Here is a 15,900-nt window from a genome sequence, read left to right as displayed (position 1 = left end):
TACGTACGTAACAAATGGTATGTCCCTGAACATTGCACTTTCCATTTGTTACAGTAACAGTACTGAATGCTCAATATATTTAGACTGGTTGCAGGTTTATATCAACAAAGAACAAGAGTGAGTTGTGGGTAGTGAGATGCAGGGTATACATGTTATCTGATATATCTCTGATATATCGGCCGATATAGAAAATTACTGTAATGAAATAAAAAATCCAGAAACGGATAACAAAACAAACAGATTTCCCTAACATTCTGCCCCACGCGTGTTGCCAGCAGGGACGTTGTAGAGTGCCCTTTGGTGACAAACTATGCAAGGCCAGTATAGTACTGTATAGGGGTACAAGGAGGAGAAAGAACAAGAACAATTGCAAAGAGCAAAGCAGAGTAGTAATTTCTGATAAATGTTGAGCTACTATGATAGAACATGTTTTCATTCATCAAAAAACAATGACGGATACATATGAAATTAGTTTTGAGATTACGTAAAAATGTACTTCTCCTTGAGAACTATATGTTTTGAACAATGTGTTTTAAATTTTTTGGTGTATTGTTTACTGACTGCTTGATAGTGTATATCATTTTGATCACTTTGTTTATGATTTGAGAGCAGTGTTTGATTTTGAGCACACGTAAATCTGTTCTGAGGTGAAAGTTTGATTTTGAGGACAGGTAAAACTGTTTTGAGGTGAAAGTTTGATTTTGAGGACAGGTAAAACTGTTTTGAGGTGAAAGTTTGATTTTGAGGACAGGTAAAACTGTTTTGAGGCGAAAGTTTCATTTAGTAAGAGAATTCGAGGTTTTGTAAATAGTGCTTGAAGATGAGGTTTTGTGTTTACAGTTTTGAGAAAATGGGTGACTGTTTCAAGAATGTGTTTTAGCAATTGTGAAAAACTGTAACCAAGTCAACCCTTTTTAATTGTTGAGCATCTTTTTGGTGAAGAAGTATCTTGTCTACCCTATTGCTTTGAAAGTACCAAGTCAATGAAGTCAGTTGCCAAGTAAAAGTTTAAGACTAAATATGTATTTATTACATACTATGTAAGGTGCAGAGGTCTGATACACTCAAGCTGAGCATCTCAGAGGACTGGACAAAGCATAAAGGAACGAAGGGCAGTTAAATAGTATCACAATATGGGAGGGGGTTGACAATCAACCCAACACATTGCTTTGCAAGCACAGAAAAATACTTTTCATTCATGGTGCTGGATGGCTTTTGTTTAGTCTTTAGATAGAGCTTGTAGTAATGGCTTTGATGTTCCTTCTATTTTGCTTGTTCCAAGTTGCATGGCATTATACATTTTGGTAACATTTTGACCTTTGACTTATACTCTAGTGTCACATACATTTCTTAGTTGCATCTTACAAAGCACTAACTTATGGCTATGCAGGCATAAGCAAGCTTTAGCAAACAGCCTAATGATAGTTTACGTGAAACAAGCAACATAATTCAAAGATAGTCATATTTCTCTTCTGAACATGAGCTAATATAGCAGGGTATAGACCAATTATCACCCTACGTCACACAACTGTCAAGCAGGCTCAACTGCGCATGTCGGTTGCAAAAGACAAACTTCTCCCCGGTCTATTACGCTTGGAGTGTGGATCATGCCATCATCTATGATGACACCTGCTCGACTTTTTAGATGTAGAATTGACTGTAAAACTGTAAAATTATGAACTTTGTGACATGACTTGAAGACATTCTCACTCAAATTTCAAGACTTTCGTGACCCAAATCAAAATTCTGATGCGACAGATCAATGGGTAACTTTCTCTCTTAAAGGCTGTCCTCCTCGACCTTTTTGGTCTTTTTAAATCTAACTATTTGTATTATCCGTGTGGTCCTTTTGCCATTTAAAATGTTATCCTTTCCCGGGTTTCTGCAACCACATTGCGCGCGCATCCCAAATGTTTACAAACAAATAATTTGTCTATTGATCAAACATTATTATATTAAGAACATTCAAAACTGTTTAAAAGTAATAAAGTAATCATTAGTTGTTATCTTTAATTTGTTAATTGATCAGTAGTTAATGACGGACCTCTTCACTGGCCACAGATTGACATTGTAATAAACACTAGACCAACCATTTGTGCTGCATGACTGGCTTCATTACAACTATAACATATTTGACATGGAAAGGTTGTAAAACTTGTCAGATGGTTAAACTAACTAACAAAAGTGATTCATGTAAGAGCTAACCAACATAATTGTGTATTATTGCATTGGGGTGATTTATTGGTTCTTGCACGACCATGCAACATTATCTAATGGTATGTAGAATATCTTGATTTAAACTAATTTCAGCACATTAAAGCTTTATGCTCTTGCAAACAAAACGTCCCTCTACAGGGGAAATAACTTATTATGACACTTTTTATTGGTGTGAGTTGTTACTATTTGACATGTTTTATATCTACTGGGAGTCTGCCTGACACATAGCAATTACTTTGGTAGATCAAGTAGCGCTGGTGGCTGGGACCAACAAACATGTCATAGGCCTAGTTGAAATCCAATTTGGGATGTGAGGTGTCAAATGCCATGTCAAGCCAGTAAATATCTTTGGTATGTCTTCATTGAAAGGCCAGAGAAGGTTTTGGCTCGGCAGACATTCAGGGCTATTTAGTTACAGTAAAGATATGTGCTGACCAAGGGGCAACCTCCTGGGCTGAAAAAGGCAGGAAGGTCCAACTGCAGTGCTCCCTCCTGAGGCCCCTCTAAACCGGAACTCTCTCCTCAGGCCCCTCTTTTAAGGAGTAGCTTTAGTGTCGCTGGTCGGAAGATAGTGTATTCTGTACTGGCTATATACTAATATGCTTACTTAAATTGTACTTCGTTTTTGGCAGAAGTTAATAGTGTTTAACATGGCGAAAATTAGCATCGCGGCTAGCGTTATGTATGGCAAACGTTATCACAAAATAATGTTTTAAAATGATTAAATTAGCTAGCTAGAACCACGTTTATACCATAAACATACACATTAAGGGAGAGATCATTTTTTGGTTTAATTAAGCAGACTTTTAGATTCCAGTGTAGCTGCAGGCAGTTGTTGTTTGACTGAGCCAAACACAGTAGGTAGGCTAATAGTTGCAACAACTTTATTGTAGGCTACCATAAGACAGAAAAAAAATATAGCTGCAAGCAGCAATTGTCGTGCCACCTCTGCCCCCTAGCGGCGTTTTTAGTTTGTTTCTGTGTCTCCCTGGGGTGGGGGTGAAAATGGCCTCCAGTTACGCACACACACTCTGTTTCAGCCACTTCCCTCCGGCAGAAGGCTGCAGTCCATCAGGACCAAAACCCACATCACAAAAACAGCTTCTTCCCATCTGCTGCTGGCCTCTTCAACAAGGCCATAGGCTCACATAAAATTTACAGTTGTTTCCAATTGCTTAAGCGCAATTTTGAGAACAGGGCTCACTTTGTCAAAACACAACACACAATTCACACAACTAGACACACAAGTAGCAGAATACCTCCAATATTTGACAAATGAAGCACTTTGTTCAAAACTACATTATCATGTATAAAAAAAACAATTTCTGTCACCGTATGCCACACACATGGTTCATGTAATTGGACTCTGTTCATACCAGTTACACAGTGCTGTGCAAAATTTTAAACACTTTTACACTAACTATTCTTTTCTGATGACATAACCTGCTTGATTTTGTCAGAGATATTGTTACAAGTACGTACATTTCATGAATATGTTGACCAAACACAACACACAAGACCAGTACTGCACACTGATGAAAATATTTACTGTAGTTTTCCACATTGTCTATGTGAGCCTTGTTTTCAAAATTGTGCTTACGTAAGCAATTGGAAAAAATTGTAAGTGCTGACGTCCATGTTTGATCCATTTGTTCACATGTGTGGCATTTTACCAGACAGTGTCTAAAAATTACAATAGCATGTAAGTGACATAAGTTTACATTTCTGTGTCTAATGTAGAAAAGTGTGTTTAGTGATTTGCAAAACGCTGTGTAGTATTTTGAAAATAGTGTGAGGCTGAGAATGTGCTTATAGTTGTGCAGGTCTGGGCTGCTGTTTTGCTCCTTGACTGTCAGGTTTCACTAACTGTGTGTTATTTACTTTTTGTGTCTAAGCAATCAGAAAAAACTGTAACCATTGCCACATTTGCACACTTGCCATATTTGCACACTTTCTTATTTGCCGTAAGTTACCTTATTTGTATTTTTGTACTTTTATATTTGTATTTTATATTGTATATCATCAGTACTACTAAACTCTTACAGCCCCTTAGTATTCGTTAAACTTGTACTGTTAGTAAAGTTAGACTTGTACACCACTATTCAAGATGTATGATCATACATCTTGAATAGTGGTGTACAAGTCTAACTTTACATTTAGTCATTTAGCAGACAATGTTATCCAGAGCGACATACAGTAGGTACAGGGACATTCCCCCGAGGCAAGTAGGGTGAAGTGCCTTGGTCAAGGATACGTCATTTGGCATGGTCAATCAAACCGGCAACCTTCTGATTAGTTTCTCAATTTCTAACACAAAAATTGTATGGTAAGCCATCCTCACAAAACTATTTTGCCAAATCCCAGCAGAAAGACCATGTACCACAGTCTTTACAGTTTTTCACAATTGTTAACAAACGTTTCTCAAAACACGAACGGCTTTCTCAAAACTGCACACACAAAACTGAAAACCTCACACACAAAATGCTAAACCTGACACTCCCTTTGGAAGATGACTCTTTCCCATCAAATCGCTCACATGTTTACAAAATGGAACACACATACCATTCATAACAGTAGACACAATACGCCTTTGCTGCACACTACCAAGCATTCACAGCACACAGTAGTGCAAAATTAAAAACACAATTCTAGAAATGGAACACACCATATGAATGACAATGTAAAATGTCTCAGTGTAGGCCTAATTTTTTCATAGTCAAACAAAACAGCACATGTGCGGCAAAACATTTTTTAATTTCTGAACAGTACAGTACTGTCAACGGGCCTGCTCAACCCATTGCAGCACACAAAGTGATGTTCCCACCACGCTCGGCGGGGACCTCAACAATGGCGCGCTGGCTAATGACATTTCTGCCCCGGCGCTTCCTCTTCACCAGGTTTAATCCAACCTCATCAATGAATATGTATTCATATAGCTCATTAGCTGTGTCATGCTCCTGGATCCGCTGGAACAGACAGCATGATAATGCCAGTTATACTGTAGTATGGACACAGATGGGTCAACACAGTGGGGTACAGTGAGACACTGTAGAAAAGGAAGAATATTAGATTACAGGCAGTGGCGGTCCTAGCACAGTTTTTCACTTATTCACAAAAAACTGTATATGCAGTATTTCTGTATACAAGGCAAATATAATTCATACCTGAGGCCTGTTCTGTAAAGCCAGACTTATGTCAGTTAGTCTGACTAATTTCAAGTTCATTTGGTTCCATAAAGCTCAACGTAGTTCAAACCGGTTACTATAGCAACTTAGGCTGCAAAACTAGTTTGGTCAGGGTCAGGCTAACTGTCAGGCTTACTGTAACGTGACTTGGTGCTTAACCAGACCTTCCTGTAACACTGACCCAACGGGAAAACTACGATTTACCATGTATATTCTCGTTTTCTTATTTTCATCAGTTCAATATGTTCAACATTGATAGAAAATCTACATTAAATAGCCTACATAGGCTACAACATTTAGCCTAATGCATTAAACAATGATGAACAATGATTTGAAACACGCCACGTTACTGTAAACGTTTGGCTAAACTATAGCCTAGTTTGTGATTTCAAATATTTAGGCACATGGGCGTATCTAGCCCTATTTTGGGGGGCTGGAGCCGTCAACGTAAATAGCCTACATAGGCTACAACATTTAGCCTAATGCATTAAACAATGATGAATAATGCTTTGTTAGGCTACGCACCATAGCCGTTAAATGTATGGATGTTAGTTTGTGAGTTTAGGCATCAGGCATAGGCCTACATCTCAATCTAAATTATCCGAGTATAATTATCATAGCAATATAATTGTTAACAGTAGCCTACAATTGCAAAACGAACCCAAATCCGCCCCCCATTTCCCCGACACAAAACCCATGTTACTGTAAAAAGTTAGCACTAGGCTACTGGATAGTTTTAATTAATAGTAGGCTATTTATTTTAAACAATGTCAAAAAAGTCCATTTAGATTAGTTTAGAGGGTATTTTTTAATCAACGAAGGTCTTCGTTCATGACGTCAATCATGGCGTGTCATTTTACATTGATTGAAGCGGTGGATGAGGGAGCTGTCATTGTACACGATTTAAAAGGGACGTTATTTCTGGAAGAAGTCACGTGGCCGTGTGCATTGCTTTTGCCGTGGTGGATTGTATGATCCATGTTTTACCTCTCGGGCTGTTAAAAAATAGGGTGCATGCGCAATTAGCTTGACTACGTAAATCTGACTTGAATTAGTAGGACTGCGTGAGCTGAAATTGGCCTTTATGGAACTGCTTAAGCCCCGCTTGACTAATTAAACTTATTCAAGTCTGGTTTAGGACTTTAAGTCTAGCTTTTTTGAGTGGCCTTTATGGAATAGGCCCCAGGTGAGCAATTTGCGATCAGGATTGCAGCATAAAAAGGGTCTTGAGCCTCTGTTTTGTTTGGTGAACAATGGAACATATTACAACTTAGAACATATCAACAACCAGAGAAGGAGAGGGGTAAGAGTGAGACGAGGAAGAAGAGGACAAGGAAGAGGACAAGGAAGAGGAGGAGGAGGAGGGGGAGGAGGAGGAGGAGGAGGAGGAGAAGGAGAAAGAAGAAGGAGAAAGAAGAAGGAGAACGAAGATCTCCAATGAGATTCGGGCCACCGTGGTTGACCATGAGGGAGGCTGGCCAGAGGATCCAACCAAATATCAGCCGCTTCACAGTTACTGCCATCATTAGAAACTTTAGAATGGAGAACAGGTATGAATCATATTTGCCCTTGTGTACTGAAATATTGCATATCAATAGAATACAGTGTGCTCACTGTAGTTGTATTTTGCATGACTGAAAGAGAACCACGACGTGGAGGAAGAACATGCACTTTCACAGCCAAACAGGAAACTGACATTGTGAAAATGGTTTGTGAAAACAAAACTTTCACACTCCGACAGATACAAACCAGGATCCTGGTTGACCATGCCACATTCAGAAACATTTTGAATGCAGTGCTTCATTTTGAAAGAAAAGCGAGGAAATTTGCATTTTGTGTGTGCAATTATTGGATTTGTGTGTTAAGTTTTGAAAAAAAAGAGGACAAGTAAAAAAGAATTGTGGAAGCATTTGAAAAAAAGTTAAACAAAATCTGCAGATACAACCATTGTCCACTAGATGGTGCCTTATCCTCATATAGGCTGTCAGTCACAGCTGCACATCGTCATGTCTTCTGTGCCATCGACAGACAGCTAGTTTGTGGTATCCTTAGAGGAATATTCACCTTGTAGCAAGTTTGTTACAGATTTCAGGTAACAGGACATACTTTGTCTATTAGCATTCATGCTGCCCGTTAAATCTAGACTTGGTGTGAGGTTACTGCTCAACTCCCACTAACAAGGCAACAAACCAATCAGCCAACCTAGAGCAACAAGTGTGTGTGTGTGTGTGCTCCTCAACCCAACACTGACCATCCTCCCAGTCTCTCACATATGGATATATTTAAATGTAACCTCCCCTTTCATCATCACCATAGTAACAGCAATAAACCACTTGCACTTGAGGGATTTCTGGTTAATGCTTGCTTGGCACTAGAAAGGACTGATTTCATGGTCTGAATATGTATTTATGAGCACTTGAATGACCAGCAATTATCAACCATTTGTTCTGGGCATCATGAAGGGGAGATGGAGAGCATCTCTTACCTGGGATAGACAAATCACTCATATGTGCATCTTCTTGTCTGCTACTGTCCAATGCCTCAGACACATGACGTCTTGCAGATGAACATAGTGTTGGTTGCAGCTGTCCTCTCTCTGCAGCAGCCTTGCAGCAGGGTTCCATCAATATTTCAAGCTGATGGACTGCTTGAGACAAGCTATTATTATCATCTCCGAGACTATACGTAAACACAGGATATGCATCTATATTCATTTCTCCTCATCGTACACACACACACACACTTACAATTTCTCTCAGACACTTTCAATTCATTCATTTTTTCCATAAAAAAAAGATCTAGTGAAAACCCCACTACAACCAGTCAACATTTGATGTCTACAATAGTCCGCCATAGTGGGAACTGCTGAGCATGAGTGAGCGTGACGTTAGGAGAATGTAATTAGCTGAATTCTCTCTGATCCCGGCGCTTTATTGAATATTTCAAAAGAAGCTAAATCCTCTGGGCTAAGTGGTGACTGCTGAGCAGGGTTCACGGAGTGGAGCAGAAGTACAGCAGCTCCAAGACGCTCAGCTGTGAACACACAGGGAGAGACGGAGGTGGCCCTGACTGAACCTGGAACTCATGAATAATAGAGGAGATTTACTGTATTTGGAGCCTCTTGAGGCCGAGAAAGGAAATCAGGGTCGGCTATTGGCCAATTGATTGGAAAGTTTGATCCTGTAATATCAGTGTAGCGAGGCACATTGATGGCTGAGGTCACCATCCCTATCAATGTTTTATTCTCTCAAATAAAAAAGACAACAATAAAAATGGGAATGAAAAAGGCCAACATTTTGAGTAGTCAGCATCAAGCAGAGACAACCCTTCAAGCCTGATAAAAACAAGCATTAGAAACATGGTCATAATCATGTGTCATTTTCTCTGACATTTTAAGGAGTGTTTCTTCTTGCAATTCCCCTAATCTTTTTTCCTACCTGGCATTCTGTAAATGTCAACGTGGTTTGGTTCTACAGAGAGAAGGGGAGTGAAGAGCAGTTATGGTAGTAGAAGGTACTGTGTTTAGAAAGAAAGAAAGAAAGAAAGAAAGAACGGGAAAGAGAGAGAGACAAAGAGAGAGAGACAAAGAGAGAGAGAGAGGAGAGAGAGAGAGAGAGAGAGAGAGAGAGAGAGAGAGAGAGAGAGAGAGAGAGAGAGAGAGAGAGAGAGAGAGAGAGAGAGAGAGAGAGAGAGAGAGAGAGAGACAGTACTGGTGTAGGATGTTTGTTTACCACCAATGGGGTCATGGCATTGCTTTCTCTGCCAAGATCTAACAAGATCATCACTCAGCAAATTAGGTTTGATCAGGGCTCAAGGAATCTCTGCTGAAATGCTAAACTGTCTGAATGGGAAACTAAAATGTAGCATTAGTGAGGTGATTTGGAAAATGCACATGAAAGGCAGACCAGATAGGTGAAACCCCCAAGTGAAAAAGCCTCAATCAATCAAATTGACTGACAGCACTCACTCACACTCACACACACACCACAGCTTTAATCTGTTTCAGTTTAATCAGCATTACATTGAACATTTGGGTTAAAAGCTTTCCCAATCAGGTGTGTGATGGTTTGCGAGGTTTTCAGGGTCTATGCTCACATTGGAGAGAATGTCAATCCACTGGAATTTCCACGGGCTAGGCTCCACCGCCCATCTTCTTCATGTTTCTATTTAGTCTGTTCACTTGGCTTCACTGATCACTATTTACCTGATTCCTTAATCCAGTATGGTGTTAGATGAACTTGACCTGCTGATCCTATGGAGGAAGTCCGAGAAGAACGTCTGTGGAATACATTTGTGTGAATCATGCTTTATTGTTAACCACAAAGTAACACTTTGTCAATGGATTTAAGATAGAAAGCTGTTTAAATGCAATGCAGCTTTCTTCACCTCCTTAAAGAAACTATTGGAGCACAATAATAGGCATTACTTCCTGCTTGGAATGCAGATCAATTCCCACATGAATACCGAACGCCTCCTCAAATGATCCCAAGGTGACATCATCCTACTCCACATCTGCCAAGGAGAAAGCCAGCATCTCCATAGCACTGTCGATGCTAACTACTAATTAAAAGGCATTATGAATGGACTTGGACAGATTTAGCTCCAGGATAGGTATATATGCTGGTCTGTGTGAGATTGCTAGCCCTGACCAGTCCCATGGTGTGTTTCTTGCTTCCAACATCCATTATTTCACTATCTGCATGTTTTTGAGCCTCTGGTTAGCCGGTGTAGAGTAGCAATCACAGAACAACTCTGATCCATTGCCTGTGTGCATATGTGTGTGTGTGTTTATGTGGGTGGGTGTATGTGTGTGTGTGTGTATACAGTATGTGTGGGAGGATGGTTGCAAAACTATGCTTTAGCCTGCAACAGCATTTTCACAATCAGTATGCCTCCTCTGCAGTGAGATCAATATGGGGACCCAAGGGGATGAGCTTGACTCTGGATCCACGTTCTTCCTAGTCATTACCACCATAAAACTGTTCGCAGTATGACATTGTTTATTATGGTCTGTTCCTATGTACTTAGAGAAGGACTGGTACTTTATGTTTGTTATAACTCAGTTGAGAACACTTCTCGAAAGCAGCCTTGCAATGTTCACTTAAGGTAAAGCACATACACGTTATTTGGGGTTTGTCATTGAGTAGATTTTTCAAGAAGCTCTTAAAGGACCTGTACGGCAAAAGCCAAACTCTGTGGTCAAGTTACACTCACAACACTAACTCAGCAATCATCTGCTTACTGTTTCACAGGTCAACAAGGGTGTCAGAGGATGGATATTGAGACAACTAACGACACGTAAAGACAAGGGATAGTGAACACTCGGCAATCTGTTAAAAACAGACACAGACATTTCCTGATGACTAGGATAATGGGTGTAGTAGAGCTACTGTACTGAGTTCACCATCCCTAGAATGAGTCTCTGTTCTCAGACCTGCTGCTAATCAAGCGGGTGCATGGTGCATTGTCACTAACATTCCACTTGGCCCGGCAATGGCCTTGGGCACAGATCATGGTAGCAATGCGCATTGTTCACACACTCAATAGGCAGTTCCACTGCATATGGTGTGGGCAGGAGTCACAGGAGCCAAATTTGTGTCTGGCTCATTCCAAGAATATTTTATCCTTGCTCTTGCTCATTCCAACTTTGGCTCCTTGCTGAAAAAAGTTTGTGTTGCTATCACCAATGAATGCTAAATCAAGATATGTAATTAGATACCCAAAAGCAGCAGACTGTGTTCTCTCTTCTGAATTTGAAAACTGCATATGCAGATTTATCAGTTTGAGAATAACCCCCAAAAAGTGAATAGTGCATTGAGATTCCATGACATAGGCCTATTGCTAATTATTATTGAAAAAATAGCAATAGACCCTGTTAATAATCAGCTAATTAAAACATTAAAACTATGTGAAAGTAGTTAATTATGATGTGAAACAATATAGCGATTTTCAGGTCAGTTTTCTTTGGTCAACTGTCGATTTCACTGATCTTCTAAAATCCGGAGATAATAAAGAGGTCTATTCTCTATGGATTTTAGTTGGCTCAAACTGTATTGGTTTGATATGTTTTCTGCCCCCAGGGAGATTCACTTGTTTCCTAGGTAACAAGCAGACACCCCCAACCTCACCAAACACCACCCCCACCCCCCGCCCGAGAACTCTACCCCGCCCCACCCCCTCCTTTACTGTAATTCATTTGGGCGATACCAACTAGATATAGGGAGGCTGCATGTTCGAGTATGAGACATATCTACATCCCTTTATAAGACCAAGTCATGTCATTAGTATAATTTACATAAACATAGTAAGTATATCATTTAAATTTAAATGCATTTGCAATATTTGGAAAAATAAGTGATACTTTTGTGTGTATCTTTACTTCAGTTTACCCCCGTCAATAAACTACAATTTGTCGGCCCTGCGAACTGTCAAACGCGCTTGTTGCTTCCCAAACAGCCTTACTTCTGCAAAGTAGTTATCTAGTTAGCTAGTTCCAAGCAAAACTTTCTGCCTTTAAATCAATTATCCTTAAGAACGTTTGCATTAAATTAACAAGAAGCCTTAGTTAGTCTTATCGTATGTAGTTTTTAATGCTGACCGTGGGCCTACTCTTCTCCACCTCGACATCGTGATTCAGACAGCTGGATGAGGCAGGTCACTTACAGCCTGTGGCATCACCAGGTAAATTAGATTGCTCTTATTATTAGCTTGTAGCTTGTTAACTAGCCATATTGTTAACTAGCTAGTACGTTGCAAAAATGTATTATCTAATCTACTGTACACTGCAGTTTACACTAGCAAAAGAAACGGCCGCTACGTGTTGGCATAGACTTGAGCTAGTACTACTACTACTACTAGTCCTAGTGATGCATGAAACTACACGTAACTATGCTAGCTAACTAGCGTATAGCTAGTCCTAGCTTGACAGCTAACGCTGTGTTAAATAGCGAGCTGAAAATAATTAACCCGAATCCTCTTTCTAATATCGTGCTTGCCACTGAATTGGTTTGAATAGCATAAACAACGCTGACAACGTCGGTTTGTAAAATGTATTCTATGTATTACACTACTGTTGCTAAGGGTTGACACTGATTTGAATCTGCCATGTAAAAAAAAAAATTCTAATCGTGATGTGCGGCAACCATTCATTTTCAAAATAGTAGGCTATTTACCGTCACTGCATAGGCTACTTGCTGGTTCTTCAACCAACAGAACTGGTGAGCCGACACAAGTATTTGGGATTGTCCCTATCTGAAACACAGCACTGTCTGTGGTACTAATTTGTACATGTTCAGTGGTGTTCAGACTGGAATAATCTTTTATACCAATGTCCTTTTAATTGCTAGACGTTTGTTCCAAAAGAGAACCTTCACTGAAATGCAAGTTAGCCTGTTATCTGTGGATCTGTTTTCTTTGTACATCACTGTAGCCATGGAAACCTACTGAATGAGACTGTCAGAGGCTCAGTGCATTGCATAGGATAATCAACAATTCAATTAGTCTGAAAGAAATATGACAAAGACCATTTGTTTTGAGGTATCATTCAACAGGCTGCACTGTAGGCATACTGTGTAAACTCTTATATGCAGCACACAGACAGGGGTACTGTATTATAGTTTTGTTTTAATGATAGACAAATTAAAATGGCAGGATGTGTTTCGGCTTGAAACAACTCTCCCTCTCTCCCTTTGATATTTCTTTTTAGTGTCTGGTCTAACTTACTAACATCTACACACTTGTACTATGCTACAAAGATCTGGTCATATAACAGCTGTTGTCAGTTGTTGCCTATGAGATGGACTAAATCTGGTCTGGCTTCAACTAGCCTCAAGAGTCAAACAGGATGGGTGAGGGAGTGGAGACCACAAGGGAAGGAAGTTGCCTAGTATCACTTGGCTCTGCTTGGTCTTTGTTTGTTTTCCTGTGGGGGAAATCTATTTAGATCTCCAAAATTACCTGCAGGTTGGCTATGGCTAGTTTTGTATTGAAATGGGAGGTGTTATTCATAAAAAAAAAAACGTTCAATTGTTCAACTGATGAATCATTACGCAGCAGCATTGCCTTCAGGTTACTTGATTTATTACTGTAAGGTAGATTTATTTGGTTTGTAATAAGACGAGGCATCCATCTTGGCTAGATGTTAGAGAACGCGGAGTAGACAACACAGACACGAAAATGTACTCATGGTTCCGATAATCACATATTCACTGAAACGAAGAAGAAAAAAATAAAAATGAACGAGTTGCTTCTGTGCCATCCATGCAATTTTGCTACAAGCCTTAGAGTACAATGGCAAGTAGCATGTGGTTTTGAAAACATGGAATTGTTTTGCTCTGAACACTCATGGCCTGATGAACATGTTTTTCATTAGATGTATCATGATACTGCACAGTACTTGTTTACTGTTGACGGGGACCATAGGATAATCACTGGCATCTCCCCCCTCTGTTACCTGTTAGTAGAATCACCATCCTTCCTGTGGGTTCTATGTCAGTACTACTATACTACTCCTATATTAGAACACTTTAAAGTCACCATCCCGTGGGTATTGTCCACTGCTGAGGTTGACATTTCACCTGGTCCAAAAGATTAACCCCTCGTTTCAGATAAAAAAAAAAAGAAATGGTCCCCTTTTAGAACTGTATTGTCAAAGCTACCCTGGAGGGTTAACAGGTTTATTTGGCAGCGGACTGTAAAAAGCATGTCCGCTCTCATTGATGTTGTTGATGAAGCATTCAGGCTGTCACATCATTTGCAGTTTTTGTATAGGAGTGGGAGCTGAAAGCAGAGAGAGAGAGATAAAATGGGTGAGAGAGTGAGGAAGAGAATGGGTGAGAGAGAGAGAATACAGCTGTTGTATAGATTTGGACAGAAACATCGTGAAGCCGGGCCCTCTGACTCATCACTTCTGCGGTGCTTAGGCTTCATGTCTCACGTGACGCCAGAGAGGCTGCCGTCACCAGGGAGGAGAGTGAGAGGAGGAGGAGCGGTGTGGGGAAGGAAAGGAAGAGGAGGAGGCGAGAGGAAGGGGAGTCAAGGAGGGGGAGACGAGAGAAGGGACTGAGCTCATTCCTTGGGGGATGGTGTTAATTATGGTGTTACAGGGTGCTGACTAGCTGAGCTTGTGGTTCACGTCTGACATAAGCATTTCACACGGGTTACAAAAAAAGACCCAGTGTCCACAATTCATAATTTTCAACCCTCTAGTATTAATAATCATATAGTTGTGTGTGTCTACAGTATTTTGAAAGTCTGACAGAACAGTGTCACCCTAGTTGAGCTGGGGTATGAAATAGTAAAATTGGTATATCTTTAAGATCAGTATTTGATGGCTGTCATTGAAAGTTCTGAGATGTCCATGCCAATCAGCACACAGTGAGCCAACAGAAACGTCTGTTATCAGACCTCTGTCCTCCTATTGGCCGGAGCAGTGAGGGGCGGTCCCTGCTGGAGGCGGATGGCCAGGAAGGGGCTGGCTGTGGGGGATGGCTGGAAGTGTTTCATCCAGATAGTTGAGCAGACACTCCTCTGCTTCCTGCCTGCCTGCCTGCCTGCCTGCTCCGTAGTCGAGAGAGAAAATCCCTGTCTAAGCATGGGCCTCTGGCTGCAGCACTCGGCAGCTCCCAGAGAATGACAACAGTTCACATGGTCATTAGCTGCAGACGCTGAAGCGCGAGGACTCGGAGCTGCACACACAGACGCCTGCACCTGGTGTATCTCCGCTGAGGCTTAGACTGAGGCACAACAGAGGCCACCGGACTTAACGTAACGAGGTGGGAACTCGACCGTCTCTCGGGTAGGTTTTACCTCTTTTTTTTTTTTTTTTTTTCTTTTTTTTTTACAGCGGCATTTTTTAGTTTGCTGCAGTGTGGTGCATACCATCCTGTAAGGGGGAGGGAGTTACGAGAGAGAGAATGTAGTGTGTGAGGAAATAAGGGTAAAGGGAGAGACGGGGAACTGAATTGGACGAGAGCGAGGAGAGCTAGATGGTACTCTGTGACAAGCTACTGCCCTTGCAGGTTACTGGTGCAGCAGTTCCCCTACGCTTGCTCAAGATGAGGGACTTGTTGGGTTTCTCTACTATGCGACATGAAACGGCGGTTGCCAGGTTTTCTTTACCCCCTTAGTGATTGTTTTGTAGGGTGATCATGAGACACGTTTGAGCACACATTTCTTTCTTTTATTCCCAGTTGCATCTGCCGCCTGCCAAGGGATTGGCTGTGTTGAGTTTATGCCTTCACCATAGGCAGTTCAAAACTTTATCATGTATTCCTCTTTCTCTTGGTCTTATAACATTTGAAATCTTGTATTATTATTTTGGGATTGGCAAATCAATAAATGTATCCCGCCCTTTGAAAATTGACTCAGGCAAACCAAAATCTTGCTCTCTAATTAGCCTGAGCCTCACACCAAAATAACGAGGTCCAGGATTCTAGGTCTTTCATCATCTCTGTGGTGATCCACAGGTTTGTAGTGTTTGTCCAGATTGGGGCTGGAC

The 15,900-nt window shown here is 40.7% G+C and overlaps 1 protein-coding gene across 10 annotated transcripts in view; it reads left to right on the top strand.

Moving 5' to 3' along the window:
• Window positions 1–15,900, top strand: part of LOC146261087 (muscleblind-like protein 2a) — a 133,421-nt gene that overhangs the window by 84,665 nt on the left and 32,856 nt on the right. For 7 of the 10 annotated variants that reach the window (XM_084668449.1, XM_084668453.1, XM_084668452.1 and 4 more), the window contains exon 1: window positions 11,832–12,083. The exons of 1 other annotated variant lie outside the window; for it this stretch is intronic. The gene's annotated coding sequence lies outside the window, so the exon portion shown is untranslated. Of the gene's footprint in view, window positions 1–11,831; window positions 12,084–14,936; window positions 15,199–15,900 lie in introns of those variants that run through there. 2 more of the 10 variants (XM_084668448.1, XM_084668445.1) reach the window with 2 other exon arrangements.

The sequence above is a fragment of the Hypomesus nipponensis genome, chromosome 12, assembly GCF_054491055.1.
Source record: "Hypomesus nipponensis isolate SF chromosome 12, ASM5449105v1, whole genome shotgun sequence".
Classification (NCBI taxonomy): Eukaryota; Metazoa; Chordata; class Actinopteri; order Osmeriformes; family Osmeridae; genus Hypomesus; species Hypomesus nipponensis.
Note: the sequence above shows the minus strand (reverse complement) of the source record. Positions and strands in the feature narration are given on the sequence as shown.